Here is a 14,589-nt window from a genome sequence, read left to right as displayed (position 1 = left end):
ATTGAGATACTTTTGTTCTCTTTATTTTCTTTCAATAATGCAATTTGAGGTAATTCATGATAATTGTGATTTCCTTGATTGTTGTTGTTAATTCCTTTCAATAATTGTTGTTAGATTTCATTCTTGTTGTTGATTTACTATGTTCTTCTTTTATGCTTACCAAGTGTTTGATAAAATGCTTGTTTGGATTTTAGAGTAGGTTTTGTTCCTCTTGGCCTAGGTAGAGTAATTAGTGACTCTTGAGTTATCTAATTCCTTTGTTGATTGATAATTAGAAGTTGCTAATTGATTTGAATGCCTCTAAAGCTAGTCATTCCTTTAGGAGTTGATTAGGACTTGAGAAATCAAATTGATTCATCCACTTGACTTTCCTCCACTATAGTGGTTAACTAAGTGGTAGCAATGAATAATTTGAGATCACAATTGAGGAAGATAACTAGGATGGGACTTCTAGTTCTCATATCTAGCCGAGAGCTTTGTTAGTTGTTAGTTTATTTTCTTTGCCATTTATATTTCTTGTCTAAAATCTCAAAACCCCAAACATACTCCATAACCAATAACAAGAACACTACCCTGCAAGTCCTTTGAGAGATGACCCGAGGTTTAAATACTTCGGTTTATAGATTTTAGGGGTTTGTACTTGTGACAAACAAATTTTTGTATGAAAGGATTATTGCTTGGTTTAGAAACTATACTTGCAACGAGAATTCATTTGTGAAATTCTAAACCGTCAAAAATCCATTCGTCATTAGGAAACTTAGAAGAATGATGAAGAACAAAGGCAAGTACAAGGGTTCAAGCTCAAAGGAACACAAGATAGACTTGAGCAAGGTGACTTGTCATCATTGTAAGGAGGTTGGGCATTTTAAGCTCAACTGTTCGAAGCTCAAGAAGGAGGAAAAAGGGAAGAAAAAAAAAAGAAAAGAGTGCTCATGGCATATTGGGAGGATCTTGAGAATGACTCAAATGAGGAAGAAGACTCTGAAGGTGAAGATAAAATCTGCTTCATGGCTGGTAATGATAATCTTGATGAGGTAAATTATTATGACTTGTCCATAGATGATTTACATGCTATAATTGATGATCTTACACTAAATTTCTCAAAACTGTTGGATAAGTACAAAAAATGCAAATATGAAAAAGATATGTTATAAGCTGAAAATGATTTTTTGAGAGAAAAAGTGAAGGAAATTGAATGTGCTTTGGATATTATTGAAGAAAATAGATTTCTAAAATCTGAACTTGAAAAACTAAAAGGAAAGCACATTGTGGATCCTTCTCAAGAGTTTATTGCTGAAAACGAAAGATTAAATGAAATGATTAAAAGGCTGAATGGTGATTTAGCAAAATTTGCTCAAAATTCTAGTAACTTGGACAAATTACTTACAAGTCAAAGACCATTGTTTGAAAAATCGGGTTTAAGTTATGTAACCAAGAAAAGTGTAGTTTTTAATGATTCCTCTATAAAATTTGTGGCTTCTTCATCAAAAACTAAATCCAATTCCAACAAACCTGGTCTTGGATATGTTCCCACACATGAGGAGGAATTTGATGAACTTTACACTAGTGAAACTGAGCCTTCATCAAAAACCGAACCTATATCAAATAGGTCAGGTCTGGGATACATTTCGAATAATGAGGTTGATTTCAAAAATCCGCCATTTTACAACAAAACCTCACATTCGAAAAGTCCAAAAGCTCTTAAAAATTCTGGTTGGAATGCTTTTGCAAAGAGGAATAATTATAACAAAAATCAATTTGTAAAAAGAAATGCACATCTTCCAAAAACCAGAAAATCTTAGTCCTTTAATCATTTCCAACATAATAACTCACCTAAATTTCGGCAATATGCATCAGAAAATCATTGCTTTAACTGTAAGAAATTTGGTCACTCATATTCACAATGCTTCATTGAAAAAAGAATCGTAGGAAACCAAATTTACAATGCTGTTGTGATTTCAATGCACTTGGACAACCAAGGTGGATTAACTTCAAAGGATCCAAATTAATTTGGATACCTAAGGTTACTTGAAGTTTTTATTGTAGATTTACCTAGCATCTAAGAACAAAAGGGATATATGGTACTTGGATAGTGGATACTCAAGGCACATGACTAGAAGGTCAACTTTCTTCATCAAACTAAACAAATATGATGGAGGTTTTGTGACCTTTGGAGATGATGGAAAAGGTAAAATAGTTGCTGTTGGAAAAGTAGGTAATAATCATTCTACCTTCATTGATGATGTCTTTTTGGTAAATGGGTTGAGGCATAATCTTTTGAGTATAAGTCAATTGTGTGATTTAGGTTATTTAGTGACTTTCAAAAGATTAGAATGCTGTGTTATGAATGAAAAGACAAATAAAGTTTTGTTTATTGCTAAGCGTTGTAATAATGTGTATGGACTTACCCTTGATGAACTAAAGGATCAAAATGTAGCTTGTTTTCATTCTAAAGAATCTGAAAAGTGGCTATGGCACAAGAGATTGGGTCATGCAAGTATGTTTCAAATAAACAAACTTGTCAAGAAAGGATTAGTAAGAGGTCTTCCTTTGATAAGGTTTGACAAAGACATCACTTGTGATGCTTGCCAAATGGGAAAACAAACAAAGAGTTCATTCAAATCAAAGGAAGACATCTTTACTAAAAGACCACTTGAATTGTTACACATTGATTTATTTGGTCCAACAAGAACTTAAAGCTTAGGCGGTAAACATTATGGTTTAGTGATTGTGGATGACTACTCTAGGTTTGGTTGGGTTTTATTTCTTGCACACAAAAATGAAGCCTTTTCGGCCTTTGAAGTTTTTAGCAAGAAAATTCAAAATGAAAAGGATTTAAAGATATCTTCTATAAGAAGTGATCATGGAACTAAATTTGAAAACCATTTATTTGAATCCTTTTGTGAGAAATTTGGAATATCTCACAACTTCTCTTGTCCAATGACACCACAACAAAATGGTATTGTGGAAAGAAGAAATAGAATCATTCAAGAAATGATAAGAGCTATGCTTTGTGAGAGCAATGTTCCAAAATTCCTTTGGGCTGAAGCGGTTAATACAGCTTGCCATATTTTGAATAGAACCATCATAAGAAAATTTTTTAAGAAAACCCCTTATAAACTTTGGAAAGGTCACCCTCCAAACTTGAACTACTTGCACATCTTTGGATGCAAATTTTTTGTTCTTAATAACAAAGATTTGGGTAAATTTGATCCAAAGGCATATGAGTGTTTATTTGTAGGATATTCCACAACTAGTAAAGTATATAGAGTTTATCATCAAGATTCTAGAATAATTGAGGAGTTCATACATGTTACATTTTGATACTAACTTGGTTCAAAGTATTTTGGAAGACTGTGATGCAGGGAATCAAGCTCAAAAGGATGATGAAACTGCACAAAATCATAAAAATGAAAATTCTGGACAAGTTAAACCAGAAATTGCAACTGCTGAAGATCCAACAAGAGACAATTCCATTTTGTCTCATGAATCTGAATGAAATCCTGAAACCAACAGCTCCCTAAATTCCTTGGTGACTGAATCTGCCTCCAAGTCCACCAGACCTCGTGAATGGAGATTCTTTAAGAATTATCCTGAGGAATTTGTCATTGGGGACGTCTCTCATGGTGTTAAAACTCAATCCTCAACTAGAAAGGCAAGTGAAGAGTCAAACATTGCTCTTCTCTCTCAAATGGAGCCTCAGAATGTCAAGGAAGCCCTTGATGACCCTTCTTGGGTAAAGGCAATAGAGGATGAGCTTCTTGAGTTTGAGAAGAACCAAGTTCGGACATTGGTTCCAAGGCCGAATGGAAGGAAAGTGACCGGAACCAAGTGAATATTTCAGAACAAGCTAGGAGAGGATGGTAGCATTGCAAGAAACAAAGCAAGGCTAGTGGCATAAGGATATGACCAAGAAGAAGGAATAGACTTTGATGAATCCTTTGCCCCTGTTGCTCGAATGGAAGCCATAAGACTTCTTTTAGCTTATGCCGCTTTTTGTGGTTTTAAATTATATCAAATGGATGTGAAATGTGCATTCTTAAATGGTGTGATAGATAGAGAAGTGTATGTGGAGCAGCCACCTGATTTTGAAAATAAAGAATTTCCTAACCATGTTTTCAAATTATCAAAAGCTCTCTATGGTTTGAGACAAGCTCCTAGAGCTTGGTATGAAATACTTAACTCTTTTCTTTTGAAAAATGATTTTCAAAGAGGCACCACAGACACTACTCTATTTATCAAGAACTCTAATGATTCTTTCATTCTAGTCTAAATATATGTTAATGACATTATTTTTGGATCAGCCAATGAATCCCTTTGCTCTGAATTTGGAAAATTCACGACAAGTAAATTTGACATGAGTATGATGGATGAACTTAATTTTTTCCTTGGGCTTCAAATTAAGCAAAATGAAAATAGTATTTTTATTCATCAAGAGAAGTATGCCAAGGAACTAGTTAAGAAATTTGGTATGAAAAATGCCAAACCCATGGGAACTCCCATGCACCCCAATTCAAAATTAGACAAGGGAGAAACGGAGAAAGATGTAGATGAGACTAGGTATAGAGGAATGATTGGCTCTCTTATGTACTTAACTTCCTCTAGACCTGATATTGTGCAAAGTGTTGGAATGTGTTCAAGATTCCAATCTAAACCAAAAGAGTCTCATCTTTCTGCAGTTAATAGGATCATTAGATATGTTCATGGCACATCCAATTTTGGTCTTTGGTATCCTAAGATTGATGATTTTTCTGCAGTTGGTTATTGTGATGCAGATTTTGCCGGTGATAGAGTTGATAGAAGGAGCATATCAGACTTATGTTGCTTCCTTGGAAAGTCTTTGAATGTTTGGTCAAGTAAGAAGCAGTCAACAGTGGCTTTATCCACTGTAGAGGCTGAGTATATAGCTGCTTCTTCTTGTTGTTCTCAGCTTATGTGGTTAAAAACACAGCTTGCTGATTACAAATTAAATGCTGAAAATATCCTCTTATTGTGTGATAATATGAGTGCCATTAATATTTCTAAAAATCTAGTTGTACACTCTAGGACTAAACATATTGAAGTGAGATTTCACTCAATAAGAGAACATGTTCAAAAGGGGGATATTAGCATTCAATTTGTTAAATCAGAGGAGTAATTAGCTGGTTGATAAACTCCATTTTTAGGGTTTATCTTGTGTTGAATTTAGAGGGTTTTGTCAACTTTTCTCCCATGTATCCAATGAAATAGCATGGTTTTGTAAATTCTCCTTTAATTGTGCTTAAAAGTGAAAACATGCTTTTTAGGTCTTAAAATAGCTAAATTTAATTCACCTTGATTCCATTAGATGCCTTGATAGGTTTGTTAAGTGATTTCAGATTTAGGAGGCAAGGATTGGATTGAGGGAATGAAGAAAAAGCATGTAGAAATGGAGAACTCATGAAGAAATGAAGGAATCGCAAAGCTGTCAAGCCCGACCTCTTTGCACTTAATCGATCATAACTTGAGCTACAGAAGTCCAAATGACGCGGTTCCAGTTGCGTTGGAAAGCTAATATCCAGGGCTTCAAAATAATATAAAATTTTTCATAGTTGCATCACGTTTAGGGATGCGCACGCGCACTGTGCGCGTATACGCCGATGTTGCACGTGACTCACTAAAGTGCAACTCATGGCCAGCGATTTCTGAAGCATTTTGGGCCCAATCCAACTCATTTCTGATGCTATTTAACCCAAGGATTGAAGAGGGATGACACACTTAGACACTTAGTTAGTTTTAGTTTAGTTTTATCAAGCTTTTAGTTAGTTTTAGAGAGAGAAGTCTCACTTCTCTTTAGGATTAGGATTAGGTTAGATCTAGATTAGGAATTCTTAGATCTAGGTTAATTTCATGCTTTGATTCACTTTTCCTTTTGTAATTCTTCTTCTTCTACATCTCTTCTCTCTAGTTTAGCATTTAATTCTTGTAATTCTCTACTTTTATGTTGATGCACTTTTGTTCTTCTATTTTCTCTTTAATGCAATTCGTGTTTTGATTTCCTTTATTGTTCATTTGATTTGTTGTTGTTTAATTCCTTGCAATTGAGTAGTGTAGATTTACTTTCCTTGCAATTTTACTATGCTTTCCTTTTATGCCTTCCAAGTGTTTGACGAAATGCTTGGAAGGATGTTAGAGTAGAATTTTATGCTCTTGGCTTGGGAAGGTAACTTAGGAACTCTTGAGTTACTAATGTCCAAGTAATTGATGATTGGGAGCCATTGACTCTAATTCTCACTAATTGAATTAGTGGAGAGTTAGGACTTATGGACTTGGATTGATATAGCTCATTTGACTTTCTTTTACTACTAGTTAGAGGATGATTTACTGGGATTGATCCTTGCCAATTCTCATGTTGTGGTTAGTGATAGGGATAGAGATCCTTGACCACCAACCCTTGCCAAGACCTTTTTAGCTATTAGTTTACTTTCTTGCCATTTATCTTTCTTGTTTCTTATCTCAAAAACCCTAAAATATCTCATAACCAATAATAAGAACACTTCATTGTAATTCCTAGGGAGAACGACCTGAGGTTTGAATACTTCGGTTTATAAATTTAGGGGTTTGTACTTGTGACAAACAATCTTTTGTATGAAAGGATTATTTTTTGGTTTAGAAACTATACTTGCAACGATAATTCATTTGTGAATTCTAAACCATCAAAAATCTATTCATCAGATATTTTCACTAAACCACTAGCTGAGGACAGATTTTTCATGCTTAGGACTAGTCTAGGGATTTTAAGCTATGATTCATTGTTTGAAAGTTGCTTATGTGTTTGTTGGAGTTTTTGTCTCAAAATCAGGTATGAGACAAATATGGGCATATGAAGAACCTTCTCTTAACAATGTTCTCTGAGCTTTGAGGCACGTGCAGAATCATCTGGGCCAACCTCATAATTCAGAATCTGGGTGGTCCAATATATTTCCTTAAACCAAACCACCTCTGGGCCCAATATGAGTGTTACAAGATCCATTTATTTGTTTTATGTTAGTTTATTTTTATAAAATTTTATTTATTCCTTTTTGTCCTTCAGTTAAAAAGTTTCAAATTTAAATTTACTTTCCATTTTATTTTTTAATAAAATCAAATCTTTCTTTCTATGATGTCAAGTCCTTTCAAAGTAAATCAGAGGTGATGCAGTTGCATGTTTTAAGAAAAAAATTTTGGTACGGTTACCAACACTTCTTCTTCTCCCTTCATAACTCCTCCTCAAACTCTTCGGTTTCCTCCACTACCTTTATTACTTCTCTTTGTTCAAAATCAGAAACCAACCAAATGAGGAAGAAAACTGTTTCACAAAAGCCTCCTCGTGTAAAGATCTTCAAGCTTCCTGTAAAACAAAAACCTTTCACACGCTCTCAAGACCGAACCTTCATCCCTTCTCCTTCTCCTCCTACTTCACCTCCTCGCTCGGATCCAATGCCTCGCACTAAGAACCCCTCAAGGTTTCCATCTTCAGCCAAGCCGACACCACTACCAAAGGAGCCTCCTTCAAAGCCCAGTTCTTCGAAACCTAGCTAGTTCTTCGAAACCTAGTTCATCCAAAGAAAAATGCCTTGCTGCTGAAGAACCAGTCTCTGAGGCCATTCAACCTAAGACAAGGTCTATTCCCACTCATTCACAGAGAGGTAAACCTCGTATTCCTCTTAAATCTGTTAGAGAACCAGACATTGATCCCTTTGCACATAAATCACATTTCATGACCTCCTACTCAGACTGTAACCCTTACAGATTTAAGTCTGCCATGAATAATGATTTTTATGAAGGAGTTATTAAGTACTGTACCCTGTGTCCCTCTTTTCTTGCTGATTTACCAAATCTGAAAAAGAAAGGTTTTCTTTTTGTTGAAAATTTAGAATTTCTAGACTGGAATCACCTTTTTAACATAAAAAAATCAGTGTACCCTCTTTTGGTCAAAGAGTTTTATGCTAACATGACATATCATGAGGGCAGTGTTTATTCTTATGTCAATGGCCGAGACATTGTGCTAAACAATGAAACAATCAGTGTTTCATTGAAATACACTGATGTTGGGACTTGTGCATATACTTCTGTTAAGTGGGATGAAGGAGTTGGTATCTCTTTCAATGATGCTTTGGCTCATATTTGTGAACATATTTCTCTGATTGATGGCATCACCCCTACTCATAAAGCCTTGGGTTATGATCGTGCTCAGTTGCACTGTATTGTAAATCACATCATACTTCCTCAGAGTGGTTCATATCAAAGGGTATCTTACACTGACACACTTATTTTGTATGCGCTGCTCACTAAAATAGAAATTTCTTTTGCTTATTTGATGGTAAGATACATGTTTGACTCTGTTAGAAGTGAGAAAGACAAAGCCCTTCCTTATGGCATGTTTCTAACTTCTATTTTTGAGCATTTTGGTGTTGACTTGTCCAATGAGGATTATAAAAATAGACATTCATATCTAAAGGAAGGTGGTTCAGTGAAACAGCAAAAAGGACCTACTCGCTCTGAAAGGGTGGTTCTAGATGATGAAGATGATGAGTTCATTCCTGAGGATTCTCTTCTTCCTTCCACTGAGGGCACTTCCATCTCCACTGGACAAAAATCTGCTCTGTTTAATGTTGTTCGAGATGTGGTCCAGGAATTTGTCTCCCAATCTAATCATATGATTGCCATGAGTAAGGAACAAAGGAAGCTAGCAAGCAAGTATAAGAACTTCCTCCGAAAATCAAGAGACAGAGTGGCTGTCTTCATAAAGTTCATCGACAATCTCCAACATGATGAGGATGCTGTCACTGATGCTGAAGAAGAAGTTGATTCTGAGAAAAATGGTTCAGATGCCTAGATTTGTCTCATATCGCTGCTGCCCTGTTTTCACTTTTGTCTCATGGAACTATTTCTCTTGTTCTTTTGAACTACTTTCTGTTATTTCGGATGACTATAATATTTTAACTAATGCTGCATTTACTTTCAATTAATTTGGTGTTTAGACTTTGCATTAACACTTTCTTACAGGTTTTAAGGTGCGGTTTTTACTTGATCTTGCCTATTTTCCATCCTTGATAACAAAAGAGGGAGTAATAGCATAAATAGCATGAATTGAGTAGCATGAATATGTGAATTTTTTATTGTAAATTTTGCTTGCTGCTGCTGTGATCATTTTTTGTGAAGTAAATCTGATACTAGCATGTTTTGTTGCTGACATGATATGTTCAGTATTGGGTTGGATTTATGTTGCTGGTTATGTAATATCCCTTAGTCAAGTTGAATTGTATATAGCTCTTTATTGTACTCTCTACAAGAATAACAAACAGGAAGGAAGAAAAGAGCATAAATTTAGGGGGAGCTACCCTTGAAAAGGAAAGGGGGAGCAACACAAAAGTAAATGACAACAATCAAAGGGAAGTTCCTTAACTTTATTCAAATTCATTTTCCTTTTATTAATGTCTCAATTATATTTGTCATCAATGGGGAGATTGTTGAGTTAAGAAATTAACTAAATTAATTTGATGATAGCAAACATTATTTTTAGTGGGTTAAACACTCAATTAATTTTTAATTGAATTTGATTAAGTGTTGCAGGCCAAAGAAAAACAAAGCAGAAGTCCAATTGGATGGAAAATAAAACCAAAGCTGATGGGCTACACAACAATAAAAGCCCAAAGGTGATGAATAGAAAGCAAACGGGCTGAACTTGAAAAGAACCAACCCAAGCCCGATTTCATCTCTCAAGCAAATCCCTCCAAATTGCTTTCACTAAAAGCAATGTTCACTTTTTTCTCTTCGGTCAGAACTCAGAGAAAGAGAGAAAAAGCTTAGTTTCTAGGCTGTTCACCAAAGAAGAAAGAAAGAGAAGGATTAAGCAAGAAAAGCATAATTCCAATCACCCAAATCAAACCACATCAGGCTAAGGCAGAGGCCAAAGGTAACTTATTTCCTCTTGCATGCATATTGCTTTCTTCTCCTCTTCCTTAACTCTCTGCCACTCCAAATTGAGATAAATGAAGAAAGTAATCTTTGTTAAGCTCTGCTGCAAATCTATGGTCAAATTTGTGTCTTGGGGACGAAGTAGTGTTTCAATGGCTCAGATCTGGGTTTACCATTGAAAATATTTTTTCTCTGTTGTCCTGTGGCTTTTGGTCAAGGAAGAAGGTCAGAACCAAAGTTTCTAATTTGAGAATTAACTGGAAAAAGTGATGTGGTAAGTTGGTAGCACACAGTTCAAGGAGTTGACCTAGGAGAGAGAAACTCAACAACATGCAAGGAGATACAAAAGAAGATTGTTCATCATTTTGAAGCCAAGAAGAGAAAACCAGTGTGTTGAGGTTTATGTTCTGAGAAGAGTTCTCTGAAGAAGTTCATCAACTTGGACAGTGCTTCCTAGTCAAAGGAGCATTCCACCAGAATGAGGAACTGAATCAGAGGCAAGCAAATCTGGTTTATCACATAGCAAAGAGGTTGTTGAAGCATTAATCTCCTTCATGTTTTACAGATTGTAATTTTTTTTTAATATTTATCTTTCTGTAATTTCTTGAGGTAAAAGGCAGAATGAGAGAGCTCAAGTAAAAGCCTAAGAGTGGAAAGAGGCAGAGTGATACACTTGAGTGAAAAGCCTAGAGTGATTTCAGATTTCTTTAGGTTGGTTCTGTGTCTTGTATCTTGTACCTCTGAGGTACCCCTTTCTTAGTTGGGTGAGCACTAAGAGTGAAGAGTTAGGTATTAACATAAGCAAGTCAAGTTAGGTTAGAACTTGAGAGTGAAAGGATTGTGTCAATCCTGTGAAATTAGTGTATGTACTACTTTAACTATAGTGGAAATTCCACTACTGTTGTGGTGGAGACTGGATGTAGGTTGCATTGCACAAGGCAACCGAACCAGGATACATGATGGTGTCAACTTCTCTCTTCCTTGCTCTATTATGTTTTCTGATATTCATGAGACAAAATAAAATTGTCTCATAAATTTTTCGCTGCTGAGTTCAAACAGATTCAGATTGAAAATTTGTTTTAAAGGGTTATTTAATTAAAGTAAAAGAAGGTCATAGATTCAGCCTCCCTTCTCTAAGCCTTCTACAACTTTCAGTTCTACTATTTATTATATCAACTCTAACACCAGTAATATCTGCTTTTATCCAGGGACCAAGAGATTTGGATTTATACATACCTCTTTCCTCATCTTGTTTTCTTTTTTCACAGCTGTTTTCTTCATGTCTTGCTTTTCCATAATAGTAGCAAACTGTTGGTAATCTTTCGTACTTGAAGTTTACCATGTAAGGCCATCCTTCTTGCTCTCCACGATTGTTCCTTTCATGAAGGGTGTATTAATGTTCATTTTGACTGTTGCTTTAATAAATCTCACTTGGTCTTTTCCTGCTTCAAACAGCTCACAGCTCACTACATCTCCCATACAGGCAGCTATCTTTCTCCAAGTTTTGGTGTTTTGCAGTGTTCTGGAAGGTCCCAGATCTGCATTTTTATCTCCACCTTATCTAGGCCTTTGTCTATCTAGTCTTTAGCTCTCTCCCATTTCTTCACTAGCAGCCAGGCATTCCTGAAGAACCATAGATTTTCTTTTAGCCCCCAGTTCAGATCTGTCTCCTTGGGTTGAACTTCTATAACTCGAAAGCCTGCTGGTTTCCTCCATATATTGGATAGTGCTTTTTGGATCCATGTAACATTGATGTTTTTGTTTGTTACTAGCTTCCCAATGATGCTATTTTCGCATGCTTGGACACTTTCTAAGATGTCGTCTTCATCATACACAACAAGTGTTGCTTCCTCGTCATGTTCCTGTTCTATTGGTTCCACATATTCTCCTTCATCAGCCATTGTTTGTACTCCACCTCGTTGGGATACTAATATTTGTCACTCTACTAGTTATTACTAATAACGACTCTTTGCACGATGTATTACGGACCGTAACAACTATCTTTGGATAAAACTCTTAAAAATGGAACTTTTCAAGTAATAAAGAAGATGGACGATTTTAAATAATAGGGAAGATAAACCGTCCATTTTAAATGATATGAAAAATGGACTGTCCATTGAAAATAAGCATGTTTTTACGTTTTTACCTTTTTCTAACTACCAACTATTAATAATACTATTGTTTCTAGCAGACAAAATTTTTAAATTTTCTATGTACTCTCTTGAATATTAATTTTTAAATTCAAATTATATATATATTTTAGTCACAAAAAAATTATATATATTTCAAATTTTGTTTGTTATATAGGAGTACATAAAAATTTGAAATATAATTTAAAAAATTTGAAATATAATTTAAATATAATTATATTTCAAATTTTGTTTGTTGCATGGGAGTATATAAAAATTTGAAATATATTTAAATTTTGTTTGTTGTATGGGAATATATTTAAAGGATGGAAAACATGAAGTTGATGCACGATAAATAAAACAGAAAAAAATGAGAAGAGAATTGAAACAGTTATCCTTCACTCTTCCTCTGTTTTATTTATTTTCATCAACATCTCCTAACAATTGACAAACCTCTCCTAACGATTGGCAAACGGTTATCTCCTACTCTTCTTCTGTTTTATTTATCCCCATCAACCTCTCCTAACAATTGGCAAACGATTATCTCCTACTCTTTCTCTTGTTTTATTTATCTCCCTGACACACAATTAAAACGGTTATTTCCCCATTCTTTTTTCTATTTTATTTATCCATCAACTTCACGCTTTCCCTCTTTCAATTTTTAGAGTGGTCACAATTACCGTATTTATTCTCATCATAGAACCTGAACATCGTACGAGTTTTTTTTAAATCAATCCAATTCGATCTATAATTAAATCTAAAATTTTGTATATACTCTTTTTTAGTACTAATTGATCAAACATATCCAATTTAATCTCTTCTACCAACCTTTTTAAGTACTAATTGCATGCTAAAAGTTTGGATTATTGATATTATTAATATTTTTATATTTACAAATACGTATATCTCATTTTGTGTTTGGTAAATAAAAAAGATCATATACTTGTGCTTGCAGCTTTTAAAAGATCGGGGTACTTTTGAAAGCACCTAAGATAGAGCTTTTCAAAGTTGGCTTGTGCTTTTCAAAATTTAAAAGTCTAATATAACCTCATATGTTAACTAATTTTCAAATTTAATGCTTGCATTTATGTCTATTATAGTACTTTTAAATTTTAAAAGCTATTTTACCAAATGCAATTGTTGTTGCTTTTTTTTTTTTTTTATCAAAGATAGGAGACTCGAACTCGCAACCTCTTAATTGAGTATGGGGAGACTATGCCATTTGAGCTATTACTCATTGGCAATGCAATTGTTGTTGCTTGTGATTATTAAAAGCAATTTTTAATTTGATTTACCAAATATAAATGCTACAACTTTTAAAAAACCATCTTTTAAAAGTTAACTTTTATAAGCTACTTTTAAAAAGTAAAAGCTTTACCAAACTAAGCCTTAATAATATGAAATTACATCTAATAATGTGAGATTACTCACTTTTTTTTATAGATTAGGGACCCGTTTGGAAAATTTTAAAAGTAACTTTTTTGAACTTTTGACTTATGAAAATTAGTAGTATTAATGTGGCTCAGAATTCGGTAGTCCCAGAACGTTTGGACCACTAAATGGTCCCATAACAAAACATGTTTTTTAAGGTTTTTTAATAATTGCTAAATAGTCCTTTTTTAAATTTAATTACAAATTAACCCCATATATTTTATTTAATTATAAAAACGATTTTTTATTTTATAAATAATTATTTTAACCAAAATCTATCATCTTTATTAACAATTAAGAACAAAAACAATAACGAATTAGATCTTCCATTGATCCTAATAAATTTTTTGGCCATTCCAATCGATTAAAATATTAAATTTGATCTGTCACGTTCGTGAGGAGTCATGAAATCATGTTTCGTTGAAAACCAATCGATTGGACTATCAAACCAATCGATTGAATTCTAACTCAATCGATTGGATTTCAGTTTATCACTAAACAATCGATTGTAAATTGCTGGGAAGCATGGTTTTGCATAAATCAATCGATTGGTCATAGTAACCAATCGATTGAACAATGAATTAAATGTGGAATTTATGTAAATCAATCGATTGTTTAGGATTTTCAATCGATTGATTTCTTCAAAACAATCGATTGGTCTCACTATTCAATCGATTGGTTATGGCTAAAAATCGATTGAACTTTGCACGTGACTTCTAATTCAATCGATTGGTTTGAAACTCTTATATTCCTTAAATAGGTAATCTACAATAAGTTAAGTATACTACTTATGGAATAAATCTCTCTATGCACTTGTTGGTGTAATCGATCTTTTCCATTCAACTAGACGCCGCAAAAATTGCTCAACCTGAACATATTGGTTGGGCAAGGATGTTCAGATTCACCATAATACAAAAAAAAAAAATACTATATTTATAAGATAATAATTATTTGTTGGAACTTGCCTCTGCTGGATCTTTCAATGTGTATGAAGTTTATGTGTCTTTTGGAACTCTAGAAACAAGATTCCCAATCCCTTGACCTCTGTTGCGCAAAACCTGATGATGATTATGGTAGTCAGTTAGATATGTAATACAAGTAGTGTAATTAA

Source organism: Arachis hypogaea, chromosome 15 (assembly GCF_003086295.3).
Source record: "Arachis hypogaea cultivar Tifrunner chromosome 15, arahy.Tifrunner.gnm2.J5K5, whole genome shotgun sequence".
Taxonomy (NCBI): Eukaryota; Viridiplantae; Streptophyta; class Magnoliopsida; order Fabales; family Fabaceae; genus Arachis; species Arachis hypogaea.
Note: the sequence above shows the minus strand (reverse complement) of the source record.